This window comes from Mastomys coucha, unplaced genomic scaffold (genome assembly GCF_008632895.1).
Source record: "Mastomys coucha isolate ucsf_1 unplaced genomic scaffold, UCSF_Mcou_1 pScaffold3, whole genome shotgun sequence".
NCBI classification, from domain to species: domain Eukaryota; kingdom Metazoa; phylum Chordata; class Mammalia; order Rodentia; family Muridae; genus Mastomys; species Mastomys coucha.
Window position 1 is genome coordinate 34,172,446 of NW_022196909.1, and position 26,046 is coordinate 34,198,491.

Here is a 26,046-nt window from a genome sequence, read left to right on the forward strand (position 1 = left end):
CTGCAGATCGTGCACACGGCCTTGCCAAATCCCCCATACTCTGGGGACGGAGGGGGATTTGGGGGGGGTAGGGGGGTGGAGGGAAACTTCTCTTTCTCCTAGTGCTCTGTCCCACGTGGTAAATACCACCAGTTACACAGATGACGGGGCTTGGGACCACTGATTGCTCTGTTGGTCTTGCCCCAGTTGAATGCCTTGACCCCATCAGCACCACCACCAAGCTAGCCCTTCCCTTTAAACGTCTGAGTGATGTCTAAGTGGAAAAACAGCTGAAATATTTAATTCTTGGAATAAAGGCCTTGCACGAGAAAGAAAGAGAGGAGAGAAAGGAAGAGAGGAGAGAAAAGGAAGATGGGAGGGAAGAAGAGGGAAGGGGAGGGGAGAGGGAAGTGGAGGCAAAGGGAAGGGAAGTAGGAGGGGAGGAGGGGAAGAGGCGAGCGGAGGGGAGAGAAAGGGAGGAAAGAGGAGGGGAAAATCACTGTGTCCTGTCTCCCATCAATGCAAGGCTGCTGCTTGCATTGCCTCCATTTTGCTGACATCTGCGTACAGAGCCACAGTGGTTAGACTTCCGGTATGCTAATTACAATGCGTTTCCTTAGTGCTCTTTCCGGTTCACGCAAATGTTTCAGTTCCTGGACCCAACTGGGTGGGCCAAAGCTTCACACCTTGGCTCCGCCCACCCAGAGTCCAAAAGATGAAGGATAGGACTTGGAGTACATTATAGCCACGCACCAAGGTAAGGGCCTTGAGTTGGTCTTTTCCGTTTTCAGACCCTGGGATGAAGGCTCACAGGCAAAGGATTTACTTAGGAAATGACCTTGGAATGTGAATATAAAGGGAGGGATAAGGACTAGTGGGGAGGGGAGATGGCGGGGAATCCCACTAGCCTCCAATATACTGGGGAAGCTGACTACTGAGTCACCTTTGCCAAGTACTTAGGTGGTGCTGGGGGCAGCGGATGAATGTTGTCTACGCCCTCTCAGATGGGAGAATTAGGAGAACGGCCCTAAAACCACACAGCAATGAGCCTTGGATATAAGCTCTCAAAAGAGCTATTCTCAACCCATGGATTTCGATCCCTTTGGAGGGTCGCATATCAGATATCTTCCATATCAAATATTTACATTGCGAATTGCACTTATGCAGGAGCAATGAAATAAAGCGCTTGAGTGTCACCTCACATCAGGAACTGTTATCGGTCACAGTGCTAGGAAAGTTGAGAATCACTCTTTCCTTTTTTTAACATTTATTTTATGAATGTGTGTACACTGTCACTGTCTTCAGACACACCGGAAGAGGGCATCAGATCCCATTACAGATCCCATTACAGATGGTTGTAAGCTACAATGTGGTTGCTGGGATTTGAAGTCAGGACCTCTGTAGAGCAGTCAGTGCTATTAACCGCTGAGCCATCTCTCCAGCCGGAGAGCCACAGTCTTAAAGGCTAACCTAGGAGCAAGAGGACAGAAGAGGTGGTGTCAGGAAGATCTGAGGACACCTCAAAGGGCTCAGGCACCTTTACAGCATCATCTTTATTCTAGGATCCCAGGCTTCCCAGACTATTTGATACACTCTGTCTCCTCTGAAATTTGTGTTGAAATCTGAATGCCGAAGTGCTGGCTTTTGGAAGGGAGACCTTCTATAGGTCACAGACAAGGAATCAGTTCTCCCTCAGAACAGGTCTAGGTACAAAAATCAAACCTGCCCTTCACATTCTGTCTTCTCCCACGCATGGCCCCTTGGGCACCCTCCAACTTTTCCCATGGGTCACTGAAAATCCCGAGGCCTTCCTTAGCTATAGTGCCCAACCTTGGATGTTCCAGACCCCAAATCATGAACCAAATAAACATCTGTTTGCTTGCTTATTTGCCTTGAGAGTTACCTGGCTTCGGGGTACTTTGTCCAAGCAACAGAGCAGGGACTAAGGCAGAAGAGTCACATTGATAGAGATACCATGTGCTGGGGAATAACTATGGAGGAAGAAAACTCATCCCAGACTGGAGAGATGGCTCAGCGGTTAATAGCACTGACTTCCAGAGGTCCTGAGCTCAATTCCCAGCAACCACACGGTGGCTCACAAGCATCTGTAATGGGATCTGATGCTGTCTTCTGGTGTGTCTGAAGACAGCTACAGTGTACTCGTATATATAAAATAAATAAATCTTTTTTTTTTTAGATTTATTTTATTTTATGTGTATAAGTACACTGAAGCTGTACAGATGGCCGTGAGCCATCATGTCTGTGGCTGCTGGGATTTGAACTCAGGACCTCTGCCGGCCCCACTTACTCCAAATAAATAAATCTTAAAAAAAAAGAAAGAAAGAAAGAAAAAGAAAAAAAAAAACTGATCCCTTTACTACTCATAGAAACCTCTCCAGTCAGTTCGAGGAACATCAATATATAAGTTCATCTTAAGTTTTCCAAGCCCCAGAACCTTAAACAGTCGTTCTCCCAGCCCCAAACATACGCAAGACCATACCTGCAAAGGAGCCATTGGCTTTTCGCTAACTCAAGTAAAATTACATCATCATGCTTCTCATTATCATAGCCAAATTTCTGCCACATGCATCTTGTAAGCTAGTGACAATGTCTGAAAATGTCCAGAATAGCAATTCTGAGTCTCCCTTACCACGGCCTTCCTCTCCTACATATATTAACCAGTCCAGGATACGGCTGGCAAAAACTAAAACTAAAACATTGCAAAACATGTGTGTGTTAGCAGGTCTAGGTGGCATATGTACTCTAGAGATTGAGGAGTGTCATGAGTTCAAAGCCAACATAGGCTACATAGTGAGATCCCGTTTCAACAAAGGAGATTTAAAAAAATAATTTAAAATTGTATTTCTCTCTTCAAATATTTTTATTATTAATTCTTTGGGAATTTCACAGTGTATCTTTACCATAACTCCCACCCCCAACTCCTCCCAGATTAGAAACATGTTTCAATAACAACTCTTCCCCATGAGTTCACTGCCTAATTCTTATTTTTCCACATTACATATAAAGAAATAAAATACCATTGCTCAGAGCCTGTGATTAGACTCTATAGTAGACCCTGAGTTTTAATAAACACCAGAGAGAGAGAGCACCTCCTATGGCTCGAATCCTGAGCAGGTAGTGGCTTGCGGCACGGGGTAACTCTCTTGGGATGGAGTTTTCTGGTTTTACTCAAACATTTGCATCAGGATAGAATAATTGGGTTGACATAGCCTTCCTTCAGTTGGCTGGTGGAGGAGAGAGGGAGAGTGTCTAAGCTTCTCCTAGTGAGGATCTATTTGCTTTTCTTTTTAGTTGTTTGTGAGTGATAGGGACATTGATTCTCTGTGTGTAAGGGCCATCTGTGGGAAGGCAGGCTCTGTCTAAAAATGGAATTCCGCTCTCGGTCCTTTGGATATTGTCTTTCAACTGTATTGGCCCTCAGCCGGAAATGATTGTCTACGTCACCAACTGGAAGAGAGAAAGCCTGTCTTTAAAAACATCAGGACGGGGCTGGTGAGATGGCTCAGCGGGAAAAGAGCACTGACTGCTCTTCCGAAGGTCCTGTGTTCGGATCCCAGCAACCACATGGTGGCTCACAACCACCCGTAATGAGATCTGACGCCCTCTTCTGGTGCGTCTGAAGACAGCTACAATGTATTACACTGGAGCGAGCGGGGCATGAGCAAGCGGACTAGAGCAAGCAGACCCGGAGCGAGTGGGCCATCCTGAGTTCAATTCCCAGCAGCCACATGATGGCACATGGTCATCTGTACAGCTATATAGTGTACCCATACACATAAAATAAATAAATAAATAAAATCTTAAAAAAAAAAAAAAAAGAAAAAACCATCAGGACCGAGCAAGCCTCTGAGAAGACTATACGAAAACAGGCTTCCACTGGGCATATCATGAATGACCCAGAATCCACACAGGATCAACAAGCTCCAGATCCCAATTCTCCTAAATTAGATTCCCTCGTGCTCTAGTTTAGTTTCTGTTATTGTGATAAGACATCCTGAGCAGAAGCCACTTGGGGAGGGAAGGGGTTAATTTGGCTTAAAGATTATATAAATCTATATTTGAGGGTGCCAAGGCAGGAACTTGAGGCAAAAACCGAAATGGAGACCATGGTAAAAGAACGCTGCTGCTTTCTGGCTTGCTCAGCCTACTTTCTTCCACAGACCGGGACCACCTGCCTAGGGATGACACCACCTACAGTGGACTGGGTACTCTCTCTCTCTCTCTCTCTCTCTCTCTCTCTCTCTCTCTCTCTCTCTCTCTCACCAGTCATCAGTCAAGACAATTCCCCACAGACACACCCAATCATGCCAATCCTAAGGAGGAAATTTCTCAACGGAGGCTCCCTCTTCCCAAGTGACTCTGACTTGAGTCAAGTTGACAATGGGAACTGACCAATACACCCGGAACCTTGGGGAAAACGTGGCTACTGCCTGACCCTCTGAAAACCCAGTCTGCAATTTGCACACAAGGTGCAGGTCTCTGTGTGAGTTGAGAGGAGCAGAACACATCCAGTGTTCAAATCCCCCCAGTCACTCAAATACTCCAAGAGCTCCGAGGCTGAAACTAAGTTCCCCAGCCCCTGTATTTTGCCAGGAGATAACCTCTGGACACCCCTTCTACCATCATAGTGCCGACGATGCGCCTCTCGTCTCTCTTTGACAAAGGCTCGATGCAACTGGATGCGATTCATCCAGGACTTTTTGAATATCCATGTGTCCAAAATAGAAAAAGGCTCATTCTCTGGCATCTGAGAGCTGCCCAGATCTGGCTGTAACAATAAGAATGCAGCATAATTCATGGTATAGGTCAGCTGTGGTAAAAAAACAGGTCTTGTTTCTTCTGCTAATTCCAGTCAGTAATGAATGGTTATCTTGTGCAACTCTGAGGTACAATCCAGGGTCAAGGGCAGAGAGGCTGAGATTGCCTCACGGCATGTGACATGGCCCAGAGAGACAAGGACTAATATCACAATCGGCTAATGTTTAGTATCTGCACTGACGCCAACCTAATACATGTTGGGTAGCTCTCTGAGCCCCCAACGGCAGAATTTGCAACCCGTGGTGGGAGACACACTGAAAACAGCACACAGGTATCTGTAGGGTAGAACGGCTATAAAGAAAACAGAAGAGGGTGGGAAAGGCCGTACCCTCCAGAGGGGAGGGGGAGCTTGAGTAGAGCTTTGAGCCGTGTGGATTACAATTTGGGAAGGATATATAAGAAACGCTGTATCTTCAAGCTAAGATTCGAAGGCTGGACATGACCGGACACTGGTGCTGGAATGGCCTGGAAGCGTCTACGTGCACATATTTTGTGCATCTCAAGTGACACTTCAAACAGAGCTTTTAACTACATAGGTCTCTCCAAATAAGGTCTCCCCAAGTACGTTAAGTGAGCTGAGTCCACGTCAAAGCATGCAGATAGAGCTTTCCAGAGGCAGAGGGAAAGACGTGCCCCAAAGCCACAGGCAGTAATACACTTGAGATAGCAGAAGTCTGTCGAGAGGGCCAGAGGCGTTGGTGGGGAGTTTGGTAAGAGAACGTGCTGCCAAGAATCTCGGTAGTCAACAAGCACACTTTTTTGTTTGTTTGGTTTGGTTTGGTTTTTTGGAGACAGGGTTTCTCGGTGTAGCCCCGGCTGTACTGGAACTCACTCTGTAGACCAGGCTGGCCTCAAACTCAGAAATCTGCCTGCCTCTGCCTCCCAAGTGCTGGGACGCCACCGCCTGGCAACGAGCACACTTTTGGAACTCAGACTTTGGCAGAGCCTGAGGAGATGCACCTTTAGTCTCAGCCCTTGAGGGCAGAGGCAGTTGAATCTATGTGAGTTTGATAGGCCAAGTATGGTCTATATAGGGAGTTCCAGGTCAGCCAGGGAGGGCTACACAGAGAGATCCTGTCTCAAAACAAAACGACCACACAAAAGACATACCTCCTGGTGTCACGTCAATGAAAGGAATGTCAACTACACACATGGACTGGGAGGCAACGTGGCCACCTTGGGATGGAGGAGTCTGGTTTCCCAGAGCTGAGTCAAAATCTTGGTTCAGGCACTTCCCAGGGAAGATGATAAGAAGAGTCAGAGGTAGAGAACAAATGTGGAAATTGATGAAATAAGACCCGGCCCTGTCTCACCCAATACCGCTTCCTTTCCTATCAGCCTCAAGAGGGGATTTTCGGTCCAAGCCAATGCCTTATGCCAATGACCCTCTCCCAAGCCTGTGGGTGTCTGCCCACATTTCCTTTTCACCAAGGGGTCCAAAGCATCCATGCGGTGACCAGAAGTTTTTTATTACCAGTGGAGGCAGCCTCATAGGTCTCTAATTAGCCATTCCTTGGCTTCTTGTAGACTTTAAAAAAAAAAAGTATTTATTTATTTATTTAATGTATGTGAGTACACTGTTGCTGTCTTCAGTCACACCAGAAGAGGGTATTGGATCTCCATTACAGATGGTTGTGAGCCACCATGTGGTTGCTGGGAATTGAACTCAGGACCTCTGGAAGAGCAGTCAGTGCTCTTAACTGCTGAGCTATCTCTCTAGCCCTTAAAAAAAAAGACTTATTTATTATTATATCCAAGTACACTGTAGCTGTCTTCAGACACACAAGAAGAGGGCAGCAGATCTCATTATGGATAGTCGTGAGTCACCATGTGGTTGCTGGGATTTGAACTCAGAACCTTCGGAAGGGGAGTCAGTGCTCTTAATCGCTGAGCCCATCTCTCCAGCCCCACTCCTTGGCTTCTTTGTCTGCTTTATCATCAGAACAGAAAGCAGCTTCCCTCGTCTTTTCCCCAGACATCATCTCTTCCAGGTAAGCTCAGGGTTCTACCCTAACCCAGCCCCTCAGGCCTGGCTGAGAGCCAAGCCACGGGTTCTGCTTTCTCCCTGACCCCCCCCCCCCCCCCCCCCCATAGGCTGTTTGGAAATAGAGTTTGTGGGTAGAGGAGCAGTGGTCATAGAACCAATATAAAGATTTCCAGGAGGAAGGGTCCGTATTTGCCCTGGGTGACCTTGTGAGTCACAGACCTTCCGTGTCTTGTTACCACACCCCCTTGACCTGATGACCTCCCAAAGGTTCCCAACTCCAAGCATTACTCACGAAAAACGCTCCATCCGAAGGTAGCGGACATGAAGTTCACACCACAGCTCTCTCTCTCCATGATGCTGTCCTGGAGTGGATCCTGGCATGAACTCTCTCTCTCACCCTGCCCCTTCCCTTCTCCTGAAGTGTCAGCGGACCTGGGGGGTTCTCAGCCCCTCCCCTGCCTGGAGGAATCGCAAGGAGAGCCAGACACGCACTGTCTAGGTGAAAGCTACAGAAAGCAGCCCTCAGGCAGCCAGACATTTGGGAGCCTTGCTCTCTGAAAGTGTCAACCTCCCAACCCTCACCCCACCCCACCCCACCCCCACCCCGTTGGTATTCTGTCTGGACTCCACCCCCCACAGTTACCTGGCAACAGCCAGGTAGGCCTGGCCCACTCTAAAAGGGGCTGCTTGCCCCTCTCCTCTCTCTCTTACTCTTTTGCCTCGCTCTTGCCTCTTGCTCCCCCTCTTTCCCCATTCCCCTCCCCCTCTCTCCACGTGATCATGGCCTGCCTCCGCTTCTCTACTCTCTCCTTCTCTCTTCCTCTCTCTACCTCGACTACCCTCTTAACTCCATGCCCTGAATAAACTCTATTCTATACTCTACCGTGTGGCTGGTCTCTCGAGGGGAGGGGGGAAGGGGTGCCTCAGTGGGCCCATGCCAAGGCATCCCTTCCCCCACACTTTACCATTCCCCCCCCCCAACAGAACATACATACCTTAATACCGCTTTATCTTTTTTATAATCACAACACGCTGTCCCTCAAGCTGGGCGCCTGTCTGCTCCACTGTGATATCCAGAATTCCTACAATGAACACTCAGACGGAGATCTGAGAGCAACAGGAGAATATCATTTGGCCATCTCTCTAACTCAGGTCTCCCATCCACCTTTACCATCAAAGCCTGAAAAATCAGGACTCTTGAGCATCTGAAAACACAGAAACAAAACCCTGATAGAATGTTGCCACCTGTTTTGTCTGTTTTGTTTTTGTTTTTGTTTTTTTGATTTGGTTTGGTTTCGTTTGGTTTTTTTCTCCACCAGTTAGGACCCGGATGCCAAGGTGGCAAGTGGGGAGTGGGAAGGGTAGGATTGGGGGCGAGGGGTTAGCAAGCTAACACCTAGTCATCCCCCTAGCACAAAGCATCTTTTGTTCCTCCCTTTCTAAGAGCCCAGCTCTGTCCTCACAGTCCTTTTACCTGGAATACCCTCATACTAGCACTGTGGTTATTTACCGGAGAATAACGGGTGATTTTGATTGTCACCTTGATTGGTTCAAGCAACCACCACCTAGGGAGTTAATGAAGCACTCTTCTGGGGATGTCTGAGAGGGGTTGTGAGGGCTCTGCTGTAGAGAATGGATTAATCCCTGATGTTTGGAGGTAATATTGAGGTGTGTGAAAAGAGCTGAGGGTCAGGCGGAAGAAGTAGTCACTAGGGGCATGGCCTTGGGGCCTGTACACCTTCCCTTTACTTGCCGTTGCCGTCCGTCACCACAGGTTCCTACCAACAGGATGCTCTGCATAAGCCCACTAGGTCAAGCTACCATGTACCTACCATTTCAGGGCTTGACCCCTGAAACAATGAACATAGCACGTCCTTTGTCCCTTGACTTGAGTCCCCTACTGGGTCACAATGAGAAAAGTAACAGGCAAGGCCAATGCATTACTAAGTGTACTGGTTTGACTATGCTTGGCCCGGGGAGGGGCACTATTCGGAGGTGTGGCCTTGTTGGAGTGGGCGTGGTTTTGCAGTGTGGGCGTGGCCTTGTTGGAGTAGGTGTGTCACCGTGGGTGTGGGCTTTCAGACCCTCATCTTAGCTGCCTGGAAGCCAGTCTTCTCCTAGCAGCCTTCAGATGAAGACGTAGAACACCCAGCTCTTCGTCCTGCACCATGCTTGCCTGGAAGCTGCCATTCTCCCACCTTGATGATAACGGATTCTGAACCCGTAAGCCAGACCCAATCAAATATTGTTTTTATAAGAGTTGCCTCGGTCATGGTGTCTAGCCACGGCTGTAAAACCCTAACATACAGTAAATAAGTGGCTGAGTTAGGACTAGAAATCCAGTCTGCCTCAAAACTAAATTTCACTCTCAGGTTTTGTGTTTGAGAGAGCAGACCCAGCGAGGCTCTCTAACTCACAGTATTCGGATCAAGGCAGGGGACCTGAACTAACTTAGGGACTCGTGCCCCACCACCACCACGTGCCCCCTGCGTTGATTTCCAAGGATCCCAAGGTCCCATATAAAATATAGACACCCCACCCCCCACCTCCGGCTAGACAGAGCTGGCTCCGGGCTCCTGAGTTCAAGGCTTCTTTGGCTTGTGTCACTTAATTTCAGGTATTTCTGAATGCAATCTACCCTGGTGCCCTTCTGCCTACTGATAAGCGCTCCTCTTGTCAACTCGAGTCCCCGCCTACACACCTTCCCTCTCGCCTCCAAAGCCTCTTATCACTGTACACACAGGCTCTGGGTTAGGTTTCAGGGTCCTTTTAACAAAGTGTGCATCGGATTACCACCCTGACGGCTGGCTAAAGTTTAACCTGGGATGGGATTCTGGAGTCATCCAAAGTTCACTGCATCTGCAGTTACCAGGAGATGAGCCTTAAGTCAGGCCCCACTCGGGCTTGGCGGATGCAGGTTTGCTCTCTGGAGAGGCCCACACCAGGTGTTTTTGGGTATTTCTTTAATTAACCCCTGTTTTGAAGGTTGTTTGAAAAAGGTTAACTATAGAAAACTTCCTACCTTGCCCTCCAGTGTCTGGGCTGTAAATCCAAAAATTAGAATAGCGGAAGGGACCTTCATCCTGGAACCCGCCACTCACGTGGGTTATCAGTTTGAACCTGTGCGGGCACAGAACAGGCTTGGGGGCTCCGAGATCAGGATCAGAGGCAGAGAGATCAAAGCTGTCCATCCCTGTGACCAAGGATGGGAGAAAGTTACTCAGGCACCTCTTCCCGGATACAATACTGATCCTGTAAACCTGGTTGCTCACAGCCGTTTTGACCTGGGGCACAGAAACATGGAGAGGGGCGGCGGGGAGGGGGGTGACGTAGACAGATGTGTGCTCAAGATGTCCGAATAAACAATTAAAACCGAGGGTCTAATCATTCTATTATATCCTCCAGCCACAAGGCGGCGCCACAGAGCCCGCAGGCCTCAGTAGTAAGAAATGGGAGGTAGGTGGGACCTGGCTTCTCTGTTCTAGAAGCAGTGTGGTACATCAAGAAAGGGGGCCTCACAGCATGCAGCATGGAGCCCAGCTTCAGAGACCCGTATTTTCCCCAGACAAAACGTAATAGAGTTCGTTTGATACCGCCTCTTCCAGAGCATCTCTCCTGGGCTAAGTCATTCTCCTTCGCCCAAAGACATTTGGGGTTTGCTTTGTATAATGGTCCCAGGATCCGGCCACAATGAGCAATGGAACCGCAGGTTTCATCTCCACCCAAAAGCACGCTACGTGAACTATGAGGTCATCAGAGCATGTAGCACAAAGTGAGATGACACAGGCGCCCAGTTGAGAGGGACCTGGTCCATCTCAGGACTAGGTTTGTGCAATGCTAATCAGAGGCTTTCGAACCCTGCCCTACTATGTGCAGGCGGTCACAGCCCCAGGCATCACTACTCCTATCCCTGGGACTATTGGGAAGTAAGTTATGAAAGCCAGAATGTGACGACTTTGACTCTTCTAGGAGAAAAAAAAAAGGACACTAAAGGTCACAGCCTGTGATCTCGTTTCTGAGGAAGCAAGATGTCACTCCCCCTAAACCTTTCAAAATTAGAGTCAAGAAATGCTGAAAACTACAGATTACCCAAGTCAGAATTACTGACGAAAGGTGCAGCCCAGGAGTCTGTGGTATTTGGTTTTTGTTTTTTTTTTAAAAACCTGTTTACACAAGTAATCTACCTGCAGGAAAAGTCCCTCCTTAAGGAATTCTGAAGGTTCTTTGCCCTGCAGGCCCCTTTGCTGGCTGAGGTCATTGTCCCCTGAGAAGCCACACTCAAATACTCCCTTGGTTGTCTACGGAGTCCCCGTCGCCCTCTGCTGGTACAAGAGCAGATCTGCCATAGTCCCCTTGCAGGTCTCCCTTCTTGGGAACCGCAACCTGGAAAGCTTCCCCCCACTCCCCCCCCCCACTTCCCCCCCGAGGTTGTCTGCATTCCCGAATGTCCCACTCCAGTGTTTTCAATGCGTCTGCAGCTTTGCTGCCACTGGTTTGCACGCCTTGGGCGCTTCTGTTGATTTATCTGAGGAGTCTGCCCTGGGTTTAGCATCACACCAGGCAAGGGAGCACTGGTGGCCATGTTTCCTTGGAAAGCAAGATGTTCCATAGCTGAGCAGCGGTGGCTCGAACGCCTTTAATCCCAGCCCATGGGAGGCAGAGGCAGGTGGATTTCTGAGTTCGAGGCCAGCCTGGTCTACAGAGTGAGTTCCAAGACAACCACGGCTACACAGAGAAACCCTATCTCAAAACAACAACAACAACAAAAGGACTTTCCAAGACGAGTTCCAAGAGGAACCCATAGCAAAATGGAGACACTCACTCTTCCACACATTCCCAGAAGACCCAACACCAGGGAGTAACATTCCACAGGCTATGGGCCAAGTTTGCTCCTGTCAGTTCCCGGCTCTGGAAATATTCAGTGTGGGCCAGAAATGGACTCTGAATGAGTATGTCCCCCTGGGGACTTTATTTACTCAATAAAATGTAGGGTGTCCTGGAAAGGGGGTGGGTTTTGCCATAAGATACACAAGTCCACCCCCCAACCCCAGTCCAAGGCAACATTTAAAAGTTACTTATAATATTGAGATTTTTTTTTGTGTGTGTGTGTGTATAACTTTTTCTGGTTACTTGATTGCATAGTTCTTGAGTGTGAACTTTATAGCCTAAGGTGTCCTGGTGTGGAAGCCAAAGGTCGGACATGCTTGTGTGTCTGCTGCTACTGACGGCTGACCAAATGGGGTGAAAGCTTACTTCACGGGGTACCTGTCACTGTCTTGAATACCAGAGGATGTTTCTGACAGATAGGGTAAGAGAAGTGTGTGTGGTGTCCTCTCTGGTGGTGGCTAGAGAGAGTTCACAGTTATGGCACACTCAGAACACGCAAGCATTCATTTCACTGATCCACCCCTTTCCCAGGTCTGCGTGGCACGGGTGAAGGGTACTACTTCTCCCGTGCCCACATTTGGAATCCACTAAAATCCACACAGCATTTGCAAGGCCTGAAATGGAGTAGAAAACTACTTCTGGGAGCAGATAGTGACAATCATCGATCATCCTGACTGAATATCAAAGGGTGTGGGACAAGAAAGCCAGCCTCCTTCTGAGCAAGGGTCAGGGAATAAAGACCCAGAGGATCCAGTGTTGAGCCTGACTCCAACTAGAGATCTGGTCCTGCAAGCCTTTCTCCTTCTGAGCAAGGTGTGTCTCAGCCTTGGCCAGAAGGTTGGGAAGGAGCCATTTCTACACTGGCACTCTGTGCACATCTTAAGCACAAATGAAGCGCATCAACCCTAGGCTGGGAGAGAGAGAGAGAGAGAGAGAGAGAGAGAGAGAGAGAGAGAGAGAGAGCTGAACAGGTAGCGCCAAACCCTTCCAAGCCTGTCTTGTACAAGATCAACAATGGCTTTTTCAGATTCGCCCCATGCAGACAGACACCACTCGAAATCTTCATTCTTTTCCACCACATCCCACAGCTTTCCAAATGCTGCTGGCTGGAAACAGATGGGCCAGCCATGGATGGTCCATTACCAGGAAGTTTCTGCCATGCCCCCCCCCCCCTTCATCTCCTAAGCCCTCACTTCCCCAAAGCATGTTCTGAAGAGCAGAAAGCTTGCCTCAAATTCAGGCTCTCAGGCCTTAAGCAGACCTGCTGAGTCAGGGCTGGTCTGTGATTTATATGGTGTTGGGGGGGAGGGGGCTGGCCAAGGAAGCTTGGGCCTAAGCCATTTAGTTTATGTATTTGTCTCATGGTTTCCACTCAGTTCCCATTTCAGGTCAGCATGACTTGAGGGGTGAGTATAAATAAATGTAGGCTCCTCGCCCATGCTCCCCTCCCCTCTCTCTCTCCCTCCCTCCCTCCCCCTCCCTCTCTCACTCTGCCCTCCCTTCCCCCTCCCTCCCTCTATCCCTCCCCCCTTCTTCCCTTCTTCCCTCCCTCTCACTCCACTCCCCCCCATCTGTGGTGACTTCTGCTCTCAGGGGTTCCAATCATCCTCACCTCCTACCAGCCACAATTCTGTAACCCTGTCATTGTTGTCACCTCACAAGTACCACCAGAGAGCTGGTGACGGATGGATAGGGTGCTTTCTATGTGTGGTGGTTTAAATGAGAAATGTCCCCCCCCCCCATAGAACACTTAGTCCCAAGTTGGTTGCACTGTTTGAGAGAAGTTCAAATGGTGCAGCCTTACGGGAGGAATTATTTCTACCAGAGGTGGGCTTTGAGCATTTAAAGATCTTCTTTGAATCGCCAGCCGATAACTGGCCCAAATTGAGACCCATCTCATGGGCAAGCACCAATCCCTAACACTATTAATGATACTCTGTTATACATGCAGACGAGGAACCTAGCGTAACTGGCCTCTGAGAGGCTCCACCCAGCAGCCAATGGAAACAGATGCAGAGACCCACAGCCAACTATGAGATGGAGCTCTCAGGAGTCTTATGGAAGAACTGGAGGAAGACAAGGACTCCACAAGAAGACCAACAGAGTCAACTAACCTGGACCCTCGAGGGCTCCCAGAGTCTGAGCCTACAACCAAAGAGGCGGCACTTAAGTCCCCCGCACCTATGTTAGCAGATGTGCATCTTGGTCTTCATGTGTGTCCCCCAACAGGTGGGACAGGTGCTGTCCCTGAATCTGTTGCCTGGTTGCCTGGCTGTGGATCCTGTCCTCCTAACTGGGCTGCCTTGTCTGGCCTCAGTGGGAGAGGGATGTGCCCAGTCCCGCAGTGACTTGATGTGCCCAGGGGAGAGGGAGGGAGGTGGGAGGCAGGAGTAACTGTCAGAGGGGACTTCCCACATCTCAAAGGGGAAGGGGGTAAGGAATGGGGGATGATCTGCATAAGAGGGTACTGGGAGGGAAGGGGGGGCTGATATTAGGAATGTAAAGTGAATAAATAAATTAAAAAAAAAAAAGACCCTTCCCACTTCTAGTCTGCTGTCTCTGCTTTGTGCTCGCCATTGACGATGCGAGCTCTCAGCTGCACTGTCCCTGACATTGTGACAGCTGACCCTCTGGAACTATCAGCTCAGATAAATGCTTCTATAAGTTGATTTGGTAATGTTGTATTCACAACAACAGAAAGTAGCATGCCATGCAAGTGTGAGGACCAGGATACACACAAAAGCTGGGCAGGCATGGCAGCCACCTATGTCCCAGAACTCAGGAGGCCCAGACGGGAGATTTCTCATCTAAGACTAGCTGAATTCCACATCCCTGGGTTCAACTGAAACTTTGCCTTTAATAGGTAAAGTGGAGACAGAAAAAGATACCCAACATCAACTTTAGGCCTGCATGAGCTCCCACGCATACATTTGAACATACGTACATGCACATACATGCAAAGCCAGGAAGGGGGGGTGGCGGCAGAGTATCTATCTCTCATCAGCCCTAGACAAATAACAGTAACTTAACAATAACTGTGTTCTTTCTCAATGAGAAATCCGTTGCTTGACAATCTCTTCACCAGTAACCAGCTGGGCGATGGTGGCACACGCCTTTAATCCCAGCACTTGGGAGGCAGAGGCAGGCGGATTTCTGAGTTCAAGGCCAACCTGGTCTACAGAGTGAGTTCCAGGACAGCCAGGGCTATACAGAAAAACCCTGTCTCGAAGAATGTTTGGAGCATGTTTGACCAACAAGAAAAAGAAAGAAAGAAAGAGAGAGAGAGAGAAAAAGAAAGAAAGAAAGAAAGAAAGAAAGAAAGAAAGAACCTAGAAAAAACAGCTGCCAGCCACTGCTCATAAGGCAAAAGCAGGGCCAACCCAGGTCATCTGGGGACAGGTGGGGTTATTTGTCTCCAAGGGGTTGCTTTCAGCATTAAGCCATATGAAGATTCCTTTCTGGCTCCAAGTTCCTGAGGACAACTTTCTCCCTTAAACCTCGGGGTGAAAGAAAACCCTCCCATCGCCCGTCACCTTTCTGCACCCGTGAGAACAGGCTTTGAAATGCCATCCCAGTCTGAGCTTGTGTTTTCTCTAACAGTCCCATCTAGGGAGTTCATTTAGAGCGTAGAAACATAAGCAGAAAACAAGTAAAATAAAAGATGTAGATCCAAAAAAAAAAAAAAAAAAGTAAAAAGACAGCTCACTAGGATGCCCACTGCTACCTTCCAGCCCTATTTTTTTCTTTCTTTCTTTTTTTTTTTTTTTTTTTTTTGGTTTTTCGAGATAGGGCTTCTCTGTATAGCCCTGGTTGTCCTGGATCTCACTCTGTAGACCAGGCTGGCCTCAAACTCAGAAATCCTCCTGCCTCTGCCTCCCAAGTGCTGGGATTAAAGCCATGCGCCACCACCACCTGGCACCAGCCCTATTTCTATCCGACCTTGGTACTAAGCCTCAGACACGTACAAAAACTCACTATTATGGTTTACACATCGACATGGGTGCACTAAGATACACAGCTTCTCCAAATGGGACCGTCACGTGTTTTTATGAATACCTGAGTCTAACGGTTTTTCAAAATCATATTGTTCATGTCAAGAGACTTAATCACCCCTCCAGAGCAGCAGGTCCTTTTGTCCCAATGGTTCTGCAAGGTGCATTCGGTCACATAGTTGAACATGTGACTTACACCTTCCTTTGTTGACGAGCTACGCGCGTGCCAGGCTCTGTACAGGAAGTGAGGAGACAATGAGGAGGCACCGCGGGCCTTCGGAAGGAGGAGGCAGGAAGGCTTGGAGAGCGAGCTGAGGTCTACCGTGGAGGATGCGCTGGGCAGGCGAAGAGAACAAAGTCTGGCAGAGCAAGATTCCTGGTGTCCCTCATGGGATTCTGGGCCGAGCCTCAATGTCAAGAACGACGGGTCGCATACACAAGCGTCTCATCCCACCTCTGTAATGGCCGCGTGCTTTCGGGACATTTTCCATCACATGTCAATGTTTTGCTTTACTTTTCTCTTGCCTTTTGCTTTGGGTTTAGACCGGAAGTTTGTTTGAAATAGCGTCTCACACTGTAGCTCGGGCAGGGCTGTCTTGCCTCAGCCCTCTTGGTGCTGGGGTTATAAGTGTGACCCCAACCGGACCACCGGCTATTTTTCTGTTTTTGTCTTTATTTTGTTTTGTTTGAGTGTGTCTCACTGTGTAGCCCAGGCTAGCCTAGAACTCATTGTGTGACACACACTAACCTCAAACTCAGGGTAATCTTCCTCTCCATCTAGACTATCGTAGGAATGACAGGCTCGACCCCATATCAGCCACTTAGTCTTCGAGTGCTACCAAACAGGTATGGTCTTAGACTATGGTTCAGTCTTAACTATAGTCAACTATAGTCAACACACACCCTGTCTGCCAAGACTGGAGAGAAGGTGGGGGAAGATGAGAGAGAGGGGGGGGGAGGGAGGGGGCAGGGAGGGAAGGAGGGATAGGAGGGAGGGAGGGAAGGAAGGAGGAAGGGAGGGATAGGAGGGAGGGGTAGAGGGAGAGGGAGGGAGGAGGGGGGGAGGAAGAAGGAGGAAGGAGCACAACAAGAGTGTGCTGGTCTGACACCCTGAAGCATTTCATGTCGTTAAAAACAACACTTTTTGTAAAGAAAATTAATTGTATATCTCCAGACAAGAAAATGTCCCACCCCCACTTACTAATCAGATTTTTTTTTTCAGAAATAAGTTAAACCACTGCATTTTTTTTTTTCATGACCAAAATTGGAAGCAATCTAAACATTTTTTTATATTGGAAATTCCCAGTCGGTAAATTCTGAACACATTCCTGAAGAAGGGATACCAGCTGGCCGCTAGGGAGATGGCTTGCTTGGTGGTTAGGACGGCCAGAGTGGGTCTCCAGTGTCCATATCAGGTAGCTCACAACCCTATAACTCCAGCTTCTTGGACTCCCATACCTTCTTCCAACCACAGACACCTACGCCTCTGTGGTGTGTACACAACCACATAAAAAAAAAAATTAATCATTCCTTAAGGAATCCCATGCAGCTATTGCTATTTTAAAATAGAATATGAGGATCACAGCCTAGGAAAACATATTCTTCACAACAAGGTTAAAAAGACCAGAGAGCTGGAGAGAAGGCTCAGCACTTAAGAGCACTGTTGGCTTTCCCAGAGGACTTAGGTTCAGTGCCCAGCTCCTACGTTGTAGCTCAGTACCTTCTATAACTCCAGTTCCATGGGATCCAATGTCCTTTTCTGGCCTCTTCGGGTACCATGCATGTGATGCACGGGTATACAACAGGCAGAACATCCATACACATAAATAAAAACAACAACAACAATCCCAACATGGCGGCCCCTGCCTTTAATCCCAGCACTCAGGAGGCAAAGATAGGCAGATCTCTGTAAATTCAAGGTCATGCTGGTCTACAGAGTTAAGTTCCAAGACAGGACAGGGATACACAGAGAAACCCTGTCTGGAAAAACCAAAATTTAATTAATTAATTAATTAATTAATAGTAATATTTGAAAACACAAATAAAAGCGCAGAACTCACATTGCATAATAGTAAGGAAACCATGTGCCCAGGAAGGATTCAAAGAGAAGAGTTCCTAGAATTGATTGGTAGAGCTACACGTCTTTCCCCTGCTTTCTAGGGCTTTGTAATGTTACCTTACTTTTAGCTCTTACCTGTGTTTTTAGGAGCAAGGTAGTAGTCCGCTGCTAGGCTACCAATAGACCACTAAAGAATTAGCCCATGCTGTCAAACCTAAATCCCCGGCCACGAACACATTGTTTAAACATTACTCCCGCTCACCTTCAGATGTACGAAGATTACCCTAAATTTTCAATCACCCAAATTATCTTTCAACTCAAGGGCCGCGCTAAACAAATGTAACCGCTTCCGGCGCTCAGCATGATTGATGTTAAGTCATTTTTACAAGATCCATTCCGTTCCTGCCACATCTGGTAATTGAGTTCAGCCACCCCGGGAGAAGGCTGTCTCTCCTCCCCAAGGCTCGTAAGAAATTTCAGTTGCCATTTTAAGCTTCCAATTAGCTCACGACATAAAATTACAGTTTCCCTTTGAATTTCTTTCCTCTTCGAACCCATATTAGAAAGACGCGTGCGCAGTCCCACGCAAGACATTCTCTTTCCATGCCATTCCCGCTGTAACAAACCTGACTAGTTAAAGCTCTGTGCTATGGAATGGTGCCTGTCTGTGGAGAAAACTGTCCTTTCGTGCCTCTGGAAAAGCTCTGAGAACCCAGCTGGCCAGTAAATACACTGTCTCTCTCACACTCACAGCCCAACATGGCTGGCTTATGCCCAGGTTTTTAAGTACCTGAACTCAGCTCTTCCGGCTTGCAAGGTAAGCATTTTACAGACTGGTCCGTTTCCCTAGAGCTGAACCCCGTTCTTACCTGACACACACATTCATCTTTATTTTTTTTCTTACCTCATTTCCACAGTGCCCTGCACTGGAACCCCCCACCTGGAGACTCAGAACTTCAAAAATAACTGTAACAGTTTCTCTCCCACCACTGCTTGGAAAGCAAGCTGCGCAACAGGAGACTACAATCTTTTTTTTTTTTTTTTTTTTTTTGGTTTTTCGAGACAGGTTTTCTCTGTATAGCCCTGGCTATCCTGAAACTCACTCTGTTGACCAGGCTGGCCTCGAACTCAGAAATCCACCTGCCTCTGCCTCCCAAGTGCTGGGATCAAAGGCGTGTGCCACCACCGCCCGGCTGACTACAATCTATTATTCTCTGTTCTTTTCTCTTCCTTTCTTAACCAACTCCTTCATTCAAAGATTCCTGCAGAAGTCAGAAATCTGTAGCAGGAAGAAACCCAACTTAAATCTTTAGCCATGAACTTGACTGGGCAATGAGAGAGACAGAAACAGAGAGAGACAGAGACAGAGACAGAGAGAGACAGAGGCAGAGAGAGACAGAGAGAGAGACAGAGAGACACAGAGAGAGAGACAGAGAGAGACAGAGAGAGAGACAGAGAGAGAGAGACAGACAGAGACAGACAGAGACAGAGAGAGAGAGAGACAAAGACAGAGAGACAGAGACAGAGAGAGAGAGACAGAGAGAGACACAGAGAGAGAGACAGAGAGAGACAGAGAGAGAGACAGAGACAGACAGACAGAGACAGACAGAGACAGACAGAGACAGACAGAGACAGACAGAAGGGGAACAGCTTTGCACTGAGAGCAAGGGCAAAGACCACCTCCTCTCCCTCCCATGCTGCCCCCAATATCTTCAACAGGTCACCCAGTTGACCAGTTCCAGGAATTCTAGGTAGCAGCAAATGGTGACCCTGGTGTGTGTCAAGGCAGGAGCTATGTGTGTCTGTATGTGTTTGTATGTATGTGTTTGTGTGTCAAGGCAGTTGTGTGTGTGTGTGTGTTTCTGTATGTGTCTATATATGTGATGGTGGTAATAATCCAGACGGGATATGGCCACGTAGGCTTGTGTATTTGAAGTCTTGGTCCCCAGTTGGCCGATTCGGGGCAGCTTTGGAGGTGTGGCCTTCTTGGAGGAAGCATGTCCCTGGAGGCAGACTTTGAGAGTTTAAAGACGTACACCATTTCCAGTTGCTCTTTCTGCTCCAGGCCTATGGTATGTGTGCTTATCCAGCTGTCATGTCGTCTGCTTGCAACCTTGTTTCCCTACCATGACGGCTATCTCACTAACCCTCTGGAAACACAGCCCACGTAAACTCCTCTATAAGTTGCCTGGGTCATGGTCTTTTATCGCAGCAAAAGAAGAGTAACTAAAACGCACACAAGTAGGTGTGTAATCTGTCACACATTTATGAAATGTTGGTTTATATATTTATAATGCATAATACATTTCTTCCTTAAAGAGCTTTCTAGCCTCTTGTGGATACTCAACTTCATGGACGTACTTTCCTAGTCTCTCCGGCATCTTCAAACGAACCACATGTGAACCCCAGGGGATTTTGTACATTTAGTGCGTCCCTACAGTCTCTCCTATCATGAAGGCGTCAGATTGGCATACCATTGGACTATGTTGTCAATCAAGTGCATACATGTCTTTAGTGTGCAAGCTTACTCTGGTCTCTCATATACCATAAGAGTCTCTCTCTACCAAAGAACTGCTACTGCTTCAAAATAAACTTGCTTATGATTTATTCTCTGAATGTTTGATTTGTGTATATACCTTACACACCTATACACCCATGGTCCTGTAAAAATTTCTTGAGCCAAAGGGAACCCCGAAGGGAAAAATACTCAAGTACCCTTGCTCTCTCTGCATGGGACAATGCCAAATGCTTTGCACGGCTAAGCATCCAGTGATCTCTAGTAACTATGGACCAGAGCAATGGTTCCGAGGGGAAAAGTCTATGGTAAGAGTCTCACCTGAACCTCCCATGTGTAAGTGGGACATACGAGATTTGAACTCAGACACTCTCGGTTTGTGCTATCCATTTCATTTGGTTTAACTCTGGATCCCCTGTAATGGCTATTCCTAGTTGTCAACTTGACTACATCTGGAATGAACTACAATCCAGAAATGGAAGGGCATACCTGTGATCCAGATCTTGAGGCTAGAGGACACAGGCTTCTGACCCGGATCTTGGCATGGAGATCTTGAAGCACAGTGGCCATGAAAAACTTAGGCCCCAGGCAAAATAGTACATACCTTTAATCCCAGGACAAGCAAGCATATCTCTAAGTTCAAGGCCAGCCTGGGCCAGAGCAAGTCCCAGATCCAGGTGTGGTGGTACACACTTTTAACCCGGGCCACCTCAAAATTAACCTTCGGCTGGAGTGAAACTGCCTGCAGTTTCATGAACTGGGTTCTCTCAGGAGAAGGACCAAAGGACCTGAAGTAGAGGGTTAGAAATGCAAGAGGAAACACGAAGCCAAGTTGCGTCCCAATCAAGGCTTCACTTTACTTAGATAAGCCAGGGTTTTTATAGTCACCGGAGAAACCGAAACCAAATCTCTAAATTACATGACATTTGCATACCGCAAAAAAGGTTCAGGTGCCAAAGTCCCCAGGTTCGGAAGATCTTCAGGTGGTGGGTGTGCTCAGGCGGCTTCTTCAAAGACGAACTGACAGTCTGCTGAGAGCATTTGTCTTAGCTCCCCAGGCGGTAGCCTCCAAGCAGAGACTGCCAGAAGTCCGATGGCTGAGGGGGAGAGGGGAGGTAACACTGGAGGCCTACCTAAGGACATTGGAAGGAAGACTCACTCTTCTTCACCTGTTTTCACTTACTTGCCAGCACATCTGTTAGAGCCTACTTCTCCAGGATTCTAGCTTATACAGAAGACCAGCTGAAACGCCCAGCCTCGTGGACTTCCCATTCACACCGGCCCATTGTTGGGTTAGGTGGACTGCGGACATCACAAGCAATTAGTTTGATATATAGAGACATTCCATAAGTTCTGTGACTCTAGAGAACCCTGACTCACTGAACCCTTAGTGTTCAATCAGACCTATTTTTTGCCCCCTCCCCCAATGAAATCATCCATGAGAAGTCCCAAGGAGCCAGTCCCTGTTCTAACCCTGCGCATGGTGGTTTTGCCCTCCCAAGCCTGCCGCAACCTCTTTGTCTCCAAGTCCTGATCTCTGCATATCTCAGTTTCTCCGGGAGGCTGCAAGCTCCACATACTCCAGTATCTCCAATACTCGTTCACAGAGTCTTCCACTGTACCTGGCACTGTATGTTCAATACATGCACTCTGGACTAAATACCTATTTATAGTTTCCACACTGGTATTCTACTTTATAAGGAAGAGTTCGACTCCACTAAATTAAATGCTAGGAGAAGGTCGTGACCTTCACTGAACTTGTCTATACTTTTTCAGAGTATGCCACCATATGGCTTCCCGGTCACCAAGCAAGAAAACCCGAGGGCAGCATAAGCTGATTCAATAATCAGAGGACTTCAAGTTGCCCTTATCGCAGATAAATATTTCTGAAGGTCTATGACGGAAGAGGACTGAAACGGAGAGTTTAAGAATACTCAGAAGAAGGGGCAGCTGGAGAGATGGCTCAGCAGTTAAGAGCACTGACTGCTCTTCTGAGAGGTCCTGAGTTCAAGTCACAGCAATCACATGATGGCTCTCAACCATCCGTAATAGGATCTGATGCCCTCTTGTGGTGTGTCTGAAGACAGCAACAGTGTACTTATATACACAAAAATAAACAAATAAATAAATCTTAAACAAAACAAAAGTTATTTATCATTGAAAACAATGCTTAGCCAAGCAGTTCTACACCTAAGTATACACATAGAGAAAACAGAGTATGTGTCCACAAAAATACTTATACTACGAATTCAGCATAGCTTTCCTCACAGCAGCCCAAAAAGGAAGCAAAGCAAAGGTCTATCAACTGGGAAGTAAGCAAATAAGACATGGTACATCCACAAGGTGGAAACTATTTGTCAAGGAAGAAGGAAATTGTCTTAGTGATAGAAATATCCTAATGAAAAATAACTCGGGCTAGTGAGATGGCTCAGTGCTTAAGAGCACTGACTGCTCTTCCGAAGGTCCTGAGTTTGGATCCCAGCAACCACATGTTGGCTCACAACCCCCAGTAATGAAATCTGATGCCCTCTTATGGTGTGTCTGAAGACAGCTACAGTGTTATGTATAATGGTGGTGCACGCCTTTAATCCCAGCACTTGGGGGGCAGAGGTAGGCGGATTTCTGAGTTCGAGGCCAGCCTGGTCTACAGAGTGAGTTTCAGGATAGCCAGGGCTATACAGAGAAAACCTGTCTCGAAAAACCAAAATAAAATAAAATAAAATAAGAGAGTAACAAGTAATTAGTCTCAGAATCATTACTGTTGGGAACTAAGTGGCTGAGAGGAAAAAAAAAATTTTTCTTTTACGTTTTTTCTACTTTTAAACAGTCCAGGACCCCAAACCAGGAACTTGTGCCTTTGACATTATGGTGGTTTGAATATGCTTGGCCCAAGGGGGGTGGCCCTATTAGGATGTGTGGCCTTGTTGGAGGAGGTGTGGCCTTCTTAAAAGAAGTGTGTCATTGTGGAGGCAGGACTTTGAGGATAATATATACACGTGTGTGTGTGTGTGTGTGTGTGTGTGTGTGTGTGTGTGTGTGTGTGTGTGTAGATATCCTTCTAGCTGCCTTTGGATCAAGATATGGAACTCTCAGCTCCTCCACACCATGTCTGCCCACATGCCACCAAGCTTCTTGCCATGATGATAATGAACTGAACCTCTGAACCTGTAAGCCAGTCCCAATTAAATGTTGTCCTTATAAGAATTGCCTTGGTCATGGTGTCTGTTCACAGCAGTAAAACCCTAACTAAGACACACATTCAGGGTGAATCTTCCCACCTGACTTTACCCAAGTAAGAAAATTTCTCACCGACAGCTCACTAGACCAACCCCATCCAAATAGTTTCTCAGAGAGACTCTCCCTCCACCCAGGTAACCCCACGGTGTGTGAGGCTGACAGTTCAAGCTATCCCAGAAGCACCACCATCATGCTTCGCAGGCGAACATTGAAAACATGCAATAGGAAAGCCACCAATCATACACTAAAAGAGGGAGGGGCCTCAGTCACAAAAGATAACACTGGACTCTGCTGTCACTGAAGTGTCACAAAGAACATCACAGAGGCGGGGAGTGTCTGAGCTGCTGGGGGCCCTGACGCTTAAGTGAACATATAGGGCCGTGACACTGGTCCCTCACCTGGTACAGTCATCTCTGTTGGATTCTCTACCTGTAGGACTTCTGACCACATACTTGACTCTGGTCACGTTTCTTACCCATTCATGTGTAGTGTGGTTTTTCCTTGGCTCCACTTGTAATTTGTCTCTGACAGAATGATGGTGCAGGCATAGGGCAGAGCCTTTGATAGCACACTGAGAGTGTGGCCATGATGGAATGAACGCCTTCGGCCACAGTGACAGAATGTCAAAGGGCACCCACCGCTCCTCTGGCAGTCTATCAAAATAATAAATGCAGGTAAGCTTTTATTGAACGCTTCCAGAACTGTATCCCATAGATAGAACCACACTTACAGGAATTAAGCATGTACCAGATGCTAATTATAACCTTGATAGTACCTAAATTATGTTATCTAATTATATATTGCTAGTCATCCTGATGACATAGGTAAAGGTTTGAAATAAAACAAAATGTTCAATAGACCAGTTAGACAAATGATACATTAGCAAAGGGGAATACTATACAGGTGTTAAAAAGGAAGAAAACCCTTATGTTCCAGTGTGGTAGGTCTTTAAACATTACATACAGGAGATGTGGAGCTCTTATTATTCCAAAGACCCTCATTTTATATGTTCTTGATGTTATATATTCATGATATAATTCCTTATACAAAACATATTAGTGTGTGTGTGTGTGTGTGTGTGTGTGTGGAGAGAGAATATACATATAAAATCAGACATAAGCCATTCCCTCTCTACCAGAGGTTCTCAAACTTCCTAAGGCTACAACCCTTTAATACAGCTCCTCATGTTGAGCTGACTCCCAACCATAGAATTACTCTCACTACTTACTTCATAACTGTAATTTTGCTACTGTTATAAATCATAATAAAAGTCTCCATGTTTTCCGATGTTTTTAGGCAACCCCTGTCAAAGGGTCGTCCCACCCCCCAAGGGAACACCAAGACTCAACACCAAATAAAAAAAAATAGAAATTTTCTGTGAATCACCCATGTAGGATGTTTAGGGTTGGACTAAATGCTCTGAATGTAGCACCTACTCCTGCCGGGAATGCCTTTGACGTGAAGGACACAGTCACCAACAGGCCAAGAGGGCCCCCCTATTCTCGGGGCACCACATTTCAGTAGACCCGAGGCATTACTGAAGAATTAACTTGTTCACAGGAGACTTGACAGTGAGGATCCATCGCGAGTATGGGCAGCTGACGTGGGTCCGGTGTGATATTCCCACATAGCAGATTTTTCTCCCCTCCTGTTTTTGAAGAGTTGGCTTTTGGGGGGTAGTCTTGGTTTGTTTGCTTTGGTTTGGTTTGGGTTTGCTGCCTAATGGTTTAAAGGTGTGGTGCTGGGGTTTGGACTTGGGGCGTCAAACATGCTAAGATCATACATACTCTAGCATGGAGCTATCCCAAGACATGTTCTTGGTTGTGTTTGCATCTCAGCACAAAGAAACCGTCGTGTTAGCATTCGTCTTTTCAGCTTGCTGCACCCTGACTCCATCGCTCCCAGGACGCTTTTCCCAGGCTTGAAGAGAAACAGTTAGGCTGGGAGCTCACAAAGTCACCAAGGTCTTCCGCACTCTGATCCCTCCACCAACCCTCCCCAGCTCAGCTCGGAGTTACCACAAGTCAGTGTGACATCATCACAGGCACAACTGGAACGTGGCGTTCTGTCTCGCAGACTTGACTCTCTCTGTCCACCAAGCTGAGATCCGGGTGCAGTCCTGCGAGTCACCGGCCTACTGTCCCCTGTCCTGTGAGAGAGAGGCAGGACTCTGGTCACGGGGGCACAGGAGAAACCCCCATGTCTGTCCTTAAACCGAAGAGCAATTACCAAGTATTCAATCACAACGCTGACAAATTCTCCGGGTTTTAAGCACCTGTACAGCTTTCAACTCAGGATTCGGTTGAGAAATGCGGGCGAGTACATCTTCTTGGTGTGGGACGGAGAACCTCGAGGAGAACGGATGGACGTTGGTGGAGGAGCCTCACGTGGAGATGCAGCAGCCATGAGCTCGAGTCCTCAGAGCCAGAGTTGAGCGAGCCTGAGGCCTCTGCTCCTGCCTGCTCGCCTGCCTGCTCTGCGCCCTCCCCCAGGACCTGCTTCTGTCCTCACTAGCACCTCAATGGCCTGAAGAATTCTTCCCTCTCTCCCT

At 47.6% G+C, this 26,046-nt stretch overlaps 2 long non-coding RNA genes across 6 annotated transcripts; one reads left to right on the forward strand and one right to left on the reverse strand.

Moving 5' to 3' along the window:
* Positions 1-607: 607 nt before the first annotated feature.
* Positions 608-7,467, forward strand: LOC116075192. The gene is made up of 3 exons (XR_004112456.1): positions 608-736; positions 6,761-6,809; positions 7,118-7,467. It is a non-coding gene; the product is annotated as an uncharacterized LOC116075192 (long non-coding RNA).
* LOC116075193 lies at positions 1,344-25,992 on the reverse strand. 5 transcript variants are annotated; one of them, XR_004112461.1, is made up of 8 exons: positions 25,725-25,992; positions 25,514-25,644; positions 25,283-25,415; positions 23,971-24,148; positions 9,828-9,998; positions 7,801-7,912; positions 7,098-7,264; positions 1,344-1,449 (listed from the first exon to the last, which is right to left on the reverse strand). It is a non-coding gene; the product is annotated as an uncharacterized LOC116075193 (long non-coding RNA). The 5 variants fall into 5 exon arrangements; XR_004112458.1 differs by having other exon boundaries at positions 7,801-8,010; XR_004112457.1 differs by lacking the exons at positions 1,344-1,449; positions 7,098-7,264; positions 7,801-7,912; positions 9,828-9,998 and adding exons at positions 21,306-21,355; positions 21,442-21,560.
* Between the last annotated feature and the right edge of the window lie 54 nt (positions 25,993-26,046).